We start from the raw sequence: 12516 nt of genomic DNA on the forward strand, positions 1-12516 counted from the left end.
CTGAAGATGGCTACAGTGTACTCATGAATAAAATAAATAAGCTGTTCTTTCTTAAGAGACCCATCTGCTTACCTGGGCAGGCCTGACTTTTGTGTCTACAAACACTGAGTACTGGCCTGGCTTCCCTGTGGCCTCTCAGAAGCCTGGAGGATGTCTGTCAAGCATACATACTAATTTGAGATGTAGGGGACAGGACAGGGAGTATGAGGTGGGGTAAGCTGAGTGGAGGGTGGGGAGCTGGCCAAGGCCTGAGAGTTTAAAAATACATCTTGTCACTACAGCCTGGTCTCCTAGGGCCTGGTGACATCACAGGGGCACAGGATGTCCCTGGCAGAGGCTGGAAATAGCAGAGAGGGGACATGGCGGGGGTTGGGGGGAGGAGCTGAGGGGCTCCAGATCTACCCCTTTCTGTGCCTGGAAGCTGTGTTTGCAGAGATCACCTGTCTAGGGACAGAAAGGGATCGTCAGTCAGATTCCTCAGGAGATTCGATACCACATCTGAAAAAAAAAAAATCACCAGGGTGATTGTGTCTGAGATTTGGGAGTCCCTGGACACAAGCTATCAGTTCTGGCTTAGTATTGGTTTTTGTTTTTAAATTTACTTATTGTATTTATATGAGCACACTGTAGCTGTCTTCAGACACCAGAAGAGAGCGTCGGATCCCATTACAGATGGTTGTGAGCCCCCATGAGGTTGCTGGGAATTGAACTCAGGACCTCTAGGAAAAGCTGTCAGAGCTTTTAAGCGCTGAGCCATCTCTCCAGCCCTCTGGCTTAGCATTTGTGATCCTAGAAGTCTGCGGGCATGGCTGGGAGGAGCATTTGGTAGGGAGCCTCCTTCCCCTCAGAGGAGGGCTGCAGCTCCCAGAACCGATGCTCAGACTTTGGTGGGACTGCTGGGCTATCAGAGCCAGCTCCTGCCCCAGACCCTGCTCCTCACTCCCAGCAGCAGGAGGGACTAGGTTGGGAGTAGCACTGTCATTTTATAGCGGACACTGAGACCCAAGGTGGACAGAGTGGCCTGCTCCAAGTCAGACTCCCAAGCACATCATGACCAGCCAGGATGGGATTTGGCGTCCCTAGCTCAGGAGCTGATGAGGAAAAAACTTACTCTACAGCTAGATTGGAGCTTAGCGGTGGGAAGGAGGCTGGAGTCCATCTCTCCCTCTTCTCCACCTGCCCCTGCTGTGCTCTGAACAAAGTCCAGCAGTCATCAGGCCAAGATTCTCCTTGGGGTGGCCTCAGCCTTCCCCAGGTGCTCCCAGATCCCTGAAGTGGTTGCCAATTCAGGCCTCTGGGCAGTCGGACTGCTTCTGCTGTGTGGATCGAAGCCGCCTGTCTCTGCCCAGGAACCTTCTAGCAGGCTGCTGCCCTGAGCCACATTGCACCATCAGACCACAGTCATGATAATGACGGTGACTATTGCTGCGTTTTTCTCTTCGTGGGCCAACATTTTCTTAATAGCTGTATCCTCGTTTTTATTAATCTCTGATCCCGGGGTCAGTGTCTAACCTATACCCGGATAAAGGAATTATATTGGGTCTTGAGTCCAATTCTGGAACGGGCTTTGCTCGAGTCTCATGTCCTCTCCAAACCTGGTAAAATGGGAGCAAGGTCCAGGTTTTGGGGTCCTGGCTTCCCTTCTCCCTCCCTGAATTCCCTACTCATGCTCCTCCCTCTTCAGGCTCCCTGGACACGGAGGCCAGCACAGCGGGCGCAGAGGGGGCTGTGTAGTCACGCGCAGGGAACAGCAGGCTATTCATAGGAGGACGTCCCAGCCTGCCCGGCCCTCGACTCGCCTTACATAACCCTCCTTCCTCCTCCTGTGCGCTCCGCGGGGCGGGGGAGTAGTCTCGTGGAGCTCAGCCTCCTGTTTTTCCTTACTTCCCCCAGGGAAGCTGAGGGCTCGCTGAAGCTGGGGACCCCCCATGCGGGTAAGCGTGGCTGCCTAGGTCGGCAGAGGTGGATGAAACACCCGAGCCCAACGTGGGGCCCCGGCTTCTCTAACTGGAGGTCCCCTGCTCAGGAGCTGTCTTTTACAACCACTCCACCCTGTCAGGGAAGCTCACAGCGTCTTGCCTCTTCTGATGACTTGGGGCACCTGTGCCTCTTAGTCTCAGTATCCCTAACTACAAAGTGGTCTTTCCTTCTAGTTTAGTAAGAAAAATAAAAGAGCCTTGTTACTCCGTGAAATAGCCAGGTAACTGGGAAGCTTAGTGGCCCCTGATGCCCTCTCAAGAAACCTGGCATAGAGCAGGGCAAGGCCCAACCCGGAATCCCTGGGGCAGTCAACTCCTTGTGGACCTTGGTCTCTGCTCCAGCAGCCTGTGCCCTGCTTGCCTCTTAGCTCGGTAAGGTCACAGGTAGAGCTGGAGCCCGAATCTGGTGCCAAGAGGACCCCGGGAATATCTAACAGTCACTGCAGCCTCTCAAGCACATTCCCACCTCAGGGGGACGACTATCTGTGGTGAGGTTTTTGCCTGAAGGAATTCGGGGGTTTGCTGTGTTTTGTTCTGTGTAGCCCTGGCAGACCTATCTGAAGTGGCAAAGATTCACCTGCCTCAGCCTCCCACGTTCTAGGATTAAAGGCTGGGCTGGGACTCACTGTGCAGCCCAGTCTGGCCTCAGAATTGAAGCAGCCCCACTTGCCTTAAGCACCTAATAAGAGTACATTTTCTAGGGGTTGGGGATTTAGCTCAGTGGTAGAGCGCTTGCCTAGCAACCGCAAGGTCCTGGGTTCGGTCCCCAACTCCAGAAAAAAAAAAAAAAAAAAAAAAAAAAAAAAAAAAAAAAAAAAAAAAAAAAGAAAGAAAGAAAAAAAAAGAGTACATTTTCTAGAATGGGGAGCCTGGGGAGCCGTCTGGGCCTTCCCTGATGCTGGCAGCGTCGTCTCGTTTGCATAGTGGAGACTGTCACTTCTTCCCTTTCCCAAACCATTGTCCCTGCTCCACTTAGTGGCCTGGAATGTGAACACTCATCTTACCTTCAAACCACACAGGGGAGGGGACATCGGTGTCCTTTCATAGTTGAGGAAACTAAGGGATGAATGTGGCATTTTGGCTTGCGTCTTTCCTATCATATCTGGGTTAGAACCAGCCCCTGCCCTGGAGAAGAAAATATAAATGTCTGTCAGGGGAGCTGGAGAGGTGGCTCTGCAGTTACAAGTGCTTGGTTCTCTCATAGACAACCCAAGTTCCATTCCCAGGACCATTCAGACAGCTCACAACTGCATATAACTGCAGTTCCAGGGGACCTGACAGGGGACCTGACAGAGCCTTGTCCTAGCATGGATGAGGTCCTACATTGAATCTCGAGTGCTGGGGAGGGAAAGACAGAAGGAGAATCAACCTGGGCAATACAGTAAGGTCTTGACTTAAACATAAATAAATAAATGAATAAATGAATGAATAAATAAATTAATTAATTAAAAGGCTGGAGAGATGGCTCAGCAGTTAAGCACACTGACTGCTCTTCCAGAGGTCCTGAGTTCAATTCCCACAACTACATGGTGACTCACAACCATCTGTAATGGGATCCGATGCCCTCCTCTGGTGTGTCTGAAGACAGCTACAGTGTGTTCACATACATAAAAGAAGTAAATCTTTAAATAAATAAAGCCAGGCAGTGGTGGCACATGCCTTTAACCCCAGCACTCAGGAGGCAGAGACAGGTGGATCTCTGAGTTCAGGGTCAGCCTGATCGAGGGGGGGGTTAGTCACTCTCTTGTCAAGTGGTACACTTTGTAAGTGACACTGCCACAGGCCCACATGTGACCGTATCACACTCTATTGCCCTCAGTAAGTGTTTGCTGAATAGTGAAGGGATGACTGTAGCCTTCCACCCCCAATAGCCCAACCCTCCTAAGTGCTTGACTCACGTGCCTGGGACTCTGCCAACAACATCCTAAACGAGGCCAGGCATCTGGGGTCAGCTACTGGGTCCCAAGGAGCCCCTTAGCCCGTGTCTGATCCAGTCCCAGCCTTTGAGAACCCTCTAGGGCCCACTCAGCTGGCCTTTACCCTTTGGCCAACAGGGGAAGCTGGTAGAGAGCCTCTGTGGCCTGTGGTGCATCCCCGTGTATGAAATGAAGGTGGCAGGTCAGTGATGATGTTTTCAGTGATGTCCATAAAGCCTGGCACGCGCAGCCTTTGCCATAAGCAAATGTCATTATTGCTGCCTATTAATGTGGTCACCACAGTGCTTTCTGTGAGGGTCCCCACCTCAGGGCCTTCCACACTCACACCCGAAGGAGCAGGGGCCATCTCTCAGCCCAAGAGCTGAAATGCGGCCGGTCGCGGGCGCACACCTTAAAACCTGGCACTCGGGAGGCAGAGGCCTGCAGATCTCTGTAACTTTGAGGCCAGTCAAGGCTGCACAGTGAGACCCCGTCTCGGAGTTTCACAACAAAACAAAAAAGGAGGAGAGGGTCAGAGAGGTTGTAACTTAAGCCACGCGGCTAGTAAGGAGCTGAGGTAAGGAATCCAGGTCAGCATTTTGGAGCTCTGTTCTCCAAAGAATTTTGCTCAAACGATAGCAGTCAGCGATACAGGGAAACAGGTAGGAGGTAGGGAGGGATTGCCAAGGTCCTCACAGGATTGTCAGGCTCCTTCCTCCAAAGAGCTGGCCCTCTCCTTGGCCAAGGTGGCAGGACAGGTTGTGAGAATAAGCCCTTTGCTCAGACTGGCTGCCCCCCACCCAGTCGGCCAGCTGCCCGCACCCTCTGCCAGCCACTGTTCCCTGTCAGTCAGCCAAACTGTGAAGCAGTCTAGGACATTGTGTCCAGAGAGAGGTCCCAGCATGCTCCCTACCTCTGAGACCCATGGTGCTAAATGGCCCGCCCCTCTGGGCCTTAGGCCAACCTGGCCTCGTCCCCAGCCGCAACATGAACAGAAGGCCAGAGCTGCCCTCTGAAAGGCTGAGGTTCAGCTAGCTCTCTGCCTACCTTGCTTCTAGCCTTTCCTAAGAAGGGTGCAACACTCATGTCCTCTGCCTGGAGGCCAACCTCTGGCAAGTCCCATGGGGACAGGCTCCCAGGGTGCCTCTCGGGACAAGTCAGCTGGACGCTGGGACGGCTGTTTTCTTATCCTACACATTCATTTTTCTTTGCCTGTATCAATATGCCGGTCAGCTGATCCAGGGTGAGAGGCCCTCTTACACAGAAGCCCAACTGTGTGTGTGGGGCCCTGTGCCACGTGAGCTGGGCATGGCCTTGTCTCAGTACTGAAAGATGAGGAAATTGACATGCAGAGGTCAGCTTCACACAAAGCCACAGGACCTTAAACTGATCCCACAGTGCCAAGGACTATGGGGACGGAGGGGCGTGGCCCTCAGGACAGTTGTCACACATACTTAACCTTGTAACTTCATTATTGATTCGTTTTTGGATATCATCGCATGAAATCCAGGCTGGCCTCAAACTCAGTGTGTATCGTGTTGGGTAGGGGGGCTTGAACTGCTGACCCTCTTACTACCACCTCCTAAATGCTGGGATGGCAGGGGTGAACCACCATGCCTGGCTTGAACTGAACAAATTTTGACATACGGCCATGAATCCATCGCCACCCACAACCTAAATAATAGATCTGTGGGTTACCCCTCAAGGTTTCTGCACCCCTCATTCTGTTAGTCTCCCTGCTCCAACCCAGGCACCTCTACTCTGTTGTTTTTAGATTGGTGGACATTTTCTGCAATTATTCTCTAAATGGAATTAATTAGTATGTGTGTGTTCTTCCTTTAGTCTGGCTGACATTCTGTATATGTATATATATGTATATACAGAATGTTTACATTCATATTTATATTCATCCATGTCGTCCCATGTCATGAGTGGTCTGATACTTTTTATCACTGAATAATAGTTCTTAGCATGGTTGTACAACACTACATTTCCAACCACTCAAGGATATTAAGATATTTCCAGTTTGGGCTTCCTTTTGTTTGTTTGTTTATATTTTTATCTTTTCGAGACAGGGTCTCACTATGTAGCCCTGGCTGTCCTGGAACTCACTGTGGAGACCAGGCTGGCTTTGAACTCACAGAGATTGCTTGCCTCTGCCTCCTCAGTGCTGGGATTCAAGTCATGTGTTACCACGCGTGCCATAACGACTACTTCTTTTGAGAAATACATAGGCATGAAACAGGTCATCTGCTGAGCACAGGGCGGTCACAAAGGGACCTGTGATTTATTTGTTCGTTTACTTGAGACATGGTCTCAGTGGATAGCCCTGGCTGGCCTGGAACTTGCCGTGTAGGTCAGGCTGGTCTTTAACTTTTTACATTCCTGCTTCTGCCTCCTGGGAGCTGCAGGAGTTGAGCCATAGGCACCATAGGATGTGTTGCTGCCATTCCTGAATTCCTGTTTTCTTAATTTTTTTTTTTTTTTGGTTCTTTTTTTCGGAGCTGGGGACCGAACCCAGGGCCTTGCACTTCCTAGGCAAGCGCTCTACCACTGAGCTAAATCCCCAACCCCTTAATGTTTCAATTACGTCTGTGGAGTCATACTGGGTGGGGTATGGCACGGCACACTTGTGGAATCAAAGGACCACTTGCTGGGCTCTTTTCTCTGACCATGTGTGTTTCATGGGACAAAATTGTCAGGTTGGTGGCAAGCACCATAACCTGTGTTTTCTTATTAAGAGTTTCGCAGTTTGAGGTTCGACGTGTCTGAGCTCTCACTGGCCCTGGTTGCTTGGTGAAGTCATCCACGCTGCTATGCTAGTGACTCTGCCTCCCTCCCATTCCTCTGTACTTGAGTCTTGTTTCTCCACTAGATTTACCACTAACCCTGCTGGGGTTCCCTCAATGCCAAACCCAAGGGATCTCAACAGTTCCCCACTGTGGCGCTTGGCACATATGCAAGCTCTGGTCCCTTGCTTTTATCTACCCTTCTAGAGTCTGTAAAGCCTGCCCGGGCTGGGTGGGAGCCTTCTCTAGGCACTCATTGCTCCTTACCCTTTCTTCTGGTATGGATCGGATCAGAGTGTTGAAGACAAGATATGGGGCTCTGTTCCCATCCCCACCTCCACTAGAATGACCCATCACGGGGCCTGGGGCTTTTCCTCAGAGAGCTCAGGGCCTAGCTAGCATAAGCATAAAGGAGGTAGTTGAATACATGAAAGAAAAGTTCAGTTTTAAAAAGAGGCAACCGGGGCTGGGGATTTAGCTTAGTGGTAGAGCGCTTACCTAGGAAGCGCAAGGCCCTGGGTTCGGTCCCCAGCTCCGAAAAAAAGAACCAAAAAAAAAAAAAAGAGGCAACCTCGGGGACAGGAGAAGACCCCCAACTTTCCCCCTGGGTCTAAAGGCTGATGGTAAGGCCCTGAGGATCTCTCCAAGATCATCTTGTGCTTCTGGTCTTCCTGCCCTGAGTATACGATGCTTATTGTGCCTTCTACCTTTTGAGACATCTTCTCTCTACTTCTAGGGTCTTTACTTCACCTTGTAGGTTCTAAGCTTGTTCTTAGGGAAGCCCTCCCTTCCCTTGATCATCCAGTCTAAGGAGGCTTGTGGTCACTAGCTACCATCATTGGCTGTGATTATCTTTCTTTAAAGAAAAATGTCATCCGTAGTAGTAGTGCACGCCTTTACATCCAGCACTTGGGAGGCAGAGGCAGGCAGATCTCTGAGTCTGATGCCAGACTGGTCTACAGAGTGAGTTCTAGGACAGCCAGGGCCACACAGAGAAACCCTGTCTCAAAAAACAAGAAACAAACAAACAAACAAAAAACAGAAAGCAAACAAAATTTATCCTGGCACTCAGGAACTCAGGAGGAAGAGGCAGGGCAGGGAGATCTCTGTGAGTTCAAAGCCATCCTTGTCTACATGGCGAGTTCTAAGGCAGCCAGGTAGCTACCTTTTGTTTTGCTTTTTAAAATCAAAACAAAACAAATAGAACAAAAAACAAAACTAAATGAAATATTTATTTTTACTTTGTTATTATATTTTTAGTATTATATTATTATTTTAGTAAGATCTGTCTTGGAACTTGCTACATAAACCAGGCTGGCCTGAAACTCACAGAGATCCTCCTGCCTCTGTTTCCCAAGCACTGGGATTAAAGGTGTGCTCCATTCCCAGTTTATTTCGCTTTTTTTTTTCTTTTTTCTTTTTTTTCCGGAGCTGGGGACCGAACCCAGGGCCTTGCACTTGCTAGGCAAGCGCTCTACCACTGAGCTAAATCCCCAACCCCTTATTTCGCTTTTAATTATGTGTATGTGTGTACAGGGCGTGTGTGTACAGGGTGTGTGTGCACGTATGAGTCTAGGTGCTCTCAAAGGCTGCTGGAGCTGGAGTTACAAGCAGTTGTGACCTGAGCTAACCTAGACACTGGGAACTGAGCTGGGCTCTTAACCAAGGAGCCATTGTCTCCAGCTGCCGTAATTATCTTTTTTTAAATGTGTATGAATGTTTTGCCTGCACTTAAATATGTACATCCTGCACTTGACCGGTGTCCAATCTCCTGGAACTGTGCTAGGAAGTGAACTGAGTTCCTCTGGAACAGCGGCTAATGCTCTGGGCCAACTTAGGTGTTCAGGTTGGTAGCACAAGTTACTGCCTGGCGAAGCTTCTGGTTTCCCATAGCCCGCCCAACAACTCCCTGTTCCTTCCTTGTACCCCCACAACACGGTCTCATGCAAGTCAGGATGGCTTCAGACTCCCCGTATAGTCAAGGATGACTTTGAACTCCATCTCCCAAATCCTGGGATTAGAGGCCTGCACCAGCTCCCCCAGTTTATAATGTTAGGGATGAAACCCAGGCCTTCCTGGATACTAGGCAAACACTCCACCAGTTGAGCTACATCTCCAGCCCCATGGTTTTTGTTTGTTTGTTTCTAGTCCAGAGAACCTCACTTCGAGAGACAAGAATCGTGTCTTCTATTCATCCGGTATTTTCCTCCTGTCTAAGAAAAAAGTGTCCGAATGTATGAAGGGCACCACGTTTTGTTTCTTCAAGACAGAATTTCTCTATGTAGCCCTGGCTGTCCTGGAACTCACTCTGTAGACCAGGCTGGCCTTGAACTCACAGAGACCCACCTGCCTCTTCTCTCCCGGGTTTTATTTTTGGTTTTGATGGTGCTGCGGTATGCTATATCAGGCAAGTGCTGTACCACTGAAGCATTCCCGGCCCCTTGTTGAATGCTCAGTGTGAAATGGAGTGGATTAGGTATCAGGATAGAGCTAGAAGAACTTGGAGGTCCAGGTTACAGCCCAGGAGTACTTTGGTAGGTCTTGTGTGCAGAGGGTGTCTTAGCTGTTCCATGGTCCTGCCTAGGAACTAGCCCATCATTTCACCCTTTCTACACAGGGATGATGTCGTCTCAGCACAGGGGACTCAGTAGAGCTGGGAGAGGCGCTGGGCAGAAACAGCTCAAATGACCAGGCTGGAGAGGGACCTGGCCCGACCCTTGCTTACTGTACAAATGAGATGGTTGTCAAGGAAGGTCCAAGGTCACAGTGAATTGGCAGCTTTGAGGACCTAGAACCTACTTTTTTTTTTTTTTTTTTTTTTTTTTGCTGGCAGTGAAGTTCCCTAAATTCATATTTGCCCAGGGGCTTGGAGACTTTCTGGCTGGGCCCAGGCAAGACCTGGCCAGACTGATCAGGCCCAGGGCAGGGAAGAGGGCTGTGTGTGTTGGCTCACAGTGGGAAGGCCACAGAGTGTCATCCCTGTGGCCTAAGGACACTGACTCAGGCAGGCAATGACAAGGGAACAGGGTTCACCGTGACTCACCCCTATTTCTCTATCTGCCTCTCCAGGGAGAAACTCCTGGGAGGTTTCAGGGACACATGTCAAGGGCTCCTCCTTTCTGCAGGCAAGAGGCCGGGCCCCAGGGGAAGGGTAGCGCTCGACATATGTTTGCTGAGACAGCAGCCTCAGTCTAGGCAAAGGGCAGGGCAGGTGCAGCTCAAGCCCTGCTCTGAGAAGTTTCCCTTTTCCACACCAGCTTGGGTTTCGGCCTGTTTGCTGATGCGGGGAGGTAGAACTGGACTGGGCTGGCCAGAGCATCTACGATGGACAATAAAGCCGTGATGAAAATGATACTTACCTTGTTTAATCCAGATCTGCCAGTGTGCTCAGCGCCGTCCACCCATTATCTCCTTTGCACGAGGAGGTGCAATTATTAGCCCCACCTAAGAGAGAAGATGAGGCGTGGAGGCAGGGGAGCCGTGTGCTCAAGGTCTCAAAGCTGTAGAGTGGCACAGTGGGACTAGAACCTGTGCTGACGGGGTCTACTCCTCCTGACGACAGGCTCCCCTGGAGAGAGCCTCCCGGTTCTCTTCAGTAGCAGACGTGTAGTCTTTCACTACTTCCTGGAAACCTGGGGGCTGTATTGTCCCCCGCGCTTACATGCCTTGAAACTGATCTGCTACCTGTGGGCCCAGGACAAGTGAGTAAGGCCTTTGGGGAGGAAGAACCCTTTCTCAGTCTATCAGAACATTTTTTTTTCTTTTTTTGGGGGCTGGGGACCGAACCCAGGACCTTGCACTTCCTAGGCAAGCGCTCTACCACTGAGCCAAGTCCCCAACCCCTATTTATTTATTTTTAAACATTTATTTATTTATTATGTATACATCATACAGCTTTCTGCCTGCATGTATGCAACTACAGGCCAGAAGAGGGCACCAGACCTGATTATAGGTGGTTGTGAGCCACCTTGTGGTTGCTGGGAATTGAACTCAGGACCTCTGGTAGAGCAGCCAGTGCTCTTAACCACTGAGCCATCTCTCCAGCCCCTATTTATTTATTTTTTATTTGTTGTTTTTTCGAGACAGAATCTCTGTGTAGCTCTGGCTGTCCTGGTACTCTGTATAGATCAGGCTGCCTCCACCCCAGTGCTGGGATTAAAGGCATGTGACACCACTATCTGGCTTTTCTTTTCTTTTTAATAGATCTGCCTGGTGGCAAGTGACCACACCCATTGAGTCCTCTCTCTGGCCTCCACTGAGTATTCTTTCTAGCCCAGGCAGCCCCTCCATCCTCTAGGTCTCCTCCCACTGAGCTGTCTGGGATTACGGGGAGGTCTGATGCTGTGGGGGAACAGGCTGGGGCAGACTGTTCTAGTCTGTAGTGTCCCTCCCTTGAACTAGAAGGGCTGGCTGTTCCAGAGGCTTTAGCACCTGGGCTAGGCATCACCCAGACCCTTCATGTCCAAGTATGTGACATGGAGCAGAGCAGGTGATCATGTACCTGCTGAGTCAGGGCCTGTTTTCACACAAATATAAATACCGCTGCTGACAGGCAACATGGACGTGAGGCGTGGAGCAGGATGTTCGGTTGTAGAGTTGTTTTTAATCTGAGTCAGGATTTCTCTGTGTGGCCCCAGCTGCCTGGAACTTGCTCTGTTGACTAGGGTGGCCTCAAACTCAGAGATCTACATGCCTTTGCCTCCCAAGTGCTGGGCTAAAGGTGTGTACCACCACCGCCTGGTTGGCTTAAGAGTTTCTAGCCATGATTCAGGTTTGGGTGGTGAGGTGTTCCTCCCTGGTCCTCAGGTCTATCAATTATCTGAGATGCCACACCTGTGAACGGAGGCGCTTCACGAGGGCCTGACACTGCCCACTACTGACGGATTGAGCAAGAGTCAGACAGGACAGGGCTCGCCACCTCGGCTGGCTACTTACTAATTTAGGGAAGCAACCTACCTAACTCGAAAATGGATATACTGTCTTTCTCCTTGGGCTGCCGTGAGGGTGAAGTGAGTCAGTGATAACGTTCACAAACAACCTGCCCGGTCCAGGCCTGGCACTCTAGGCAGCAGCAGTGCGCACTAGGTTAGGGGAGACAAAAACCTGACCTTTGGTCCCTGGGACAAGGAGATGGCCGAGACCTCAAGGAAATCAGGTAATGGTAGGTGGCTGCTTTCTTCTGAAAGTCATCTCACCTCTGGGATGGCACTGACTGAGACCCCAAGCATTGAGCTGATGAACAGAAGGACGAAGTGCACAGAGGAGAGAGCCTCATCTTATATCCTCCCTTCAAGCCCTAGGTGACCCCTAAGCAGCCCTGGTAGGGCAGCTCGACCTGGGGGACCAGGGGTGGAGGGGTGGGGTGGTGGCAGCAACACGGCTCCTGCTCGTAACTCGAGAGAACAGTTTGCGCTGTGGGAAAGGACTGTGGTGGTGGGCACACCAGAGGGATAGGAGGCCAACTGCGTCTACCCAGAGGTGAGTCACTGTGAGGGTAACAGTCTCCTGAGGCCCACAGAAGTGGCCATCTCAGAGGGACCCCAGAAACAAAACAAGCTGGGAGTAGGCAGAAGGCTATTATATATCATGCTTTTAATACAAACTTAAAAAAATCTGGAACAATATAAACTGTACAGATTTGATCAATCTTTTGAAACTAAATCTCTAAACACACCAATGTCTCATTCCAAAATATTGCACAACGTTCTGAATACAAAATGTCTTGATTGCATTCCTCCTTCACTAGAGAAAAAGGGTCATCGCCCTGCTCCCGGCTCCTCTCTACGGCTGCTTCAGGGCCTGCTCCCATCTCTAGGGAGAGCTAGAGACTCT

Source organism: Rattus norvegicus, chromosome 7 (assembly GCF_021556685.1).
Source record: "Rattus norvegicus strain SHRSP/BbbUtx chromosome 7, alternate assembly SHRSP_T2T, whole genome shotgun sequence".
Classification (NCBI taxonomy): domain Eukaryota; kingdom Metazoa; phylum Chordata; class Mammalia; order Rodentia; family Muridae; genus Rattus; species Rattus norvegicus.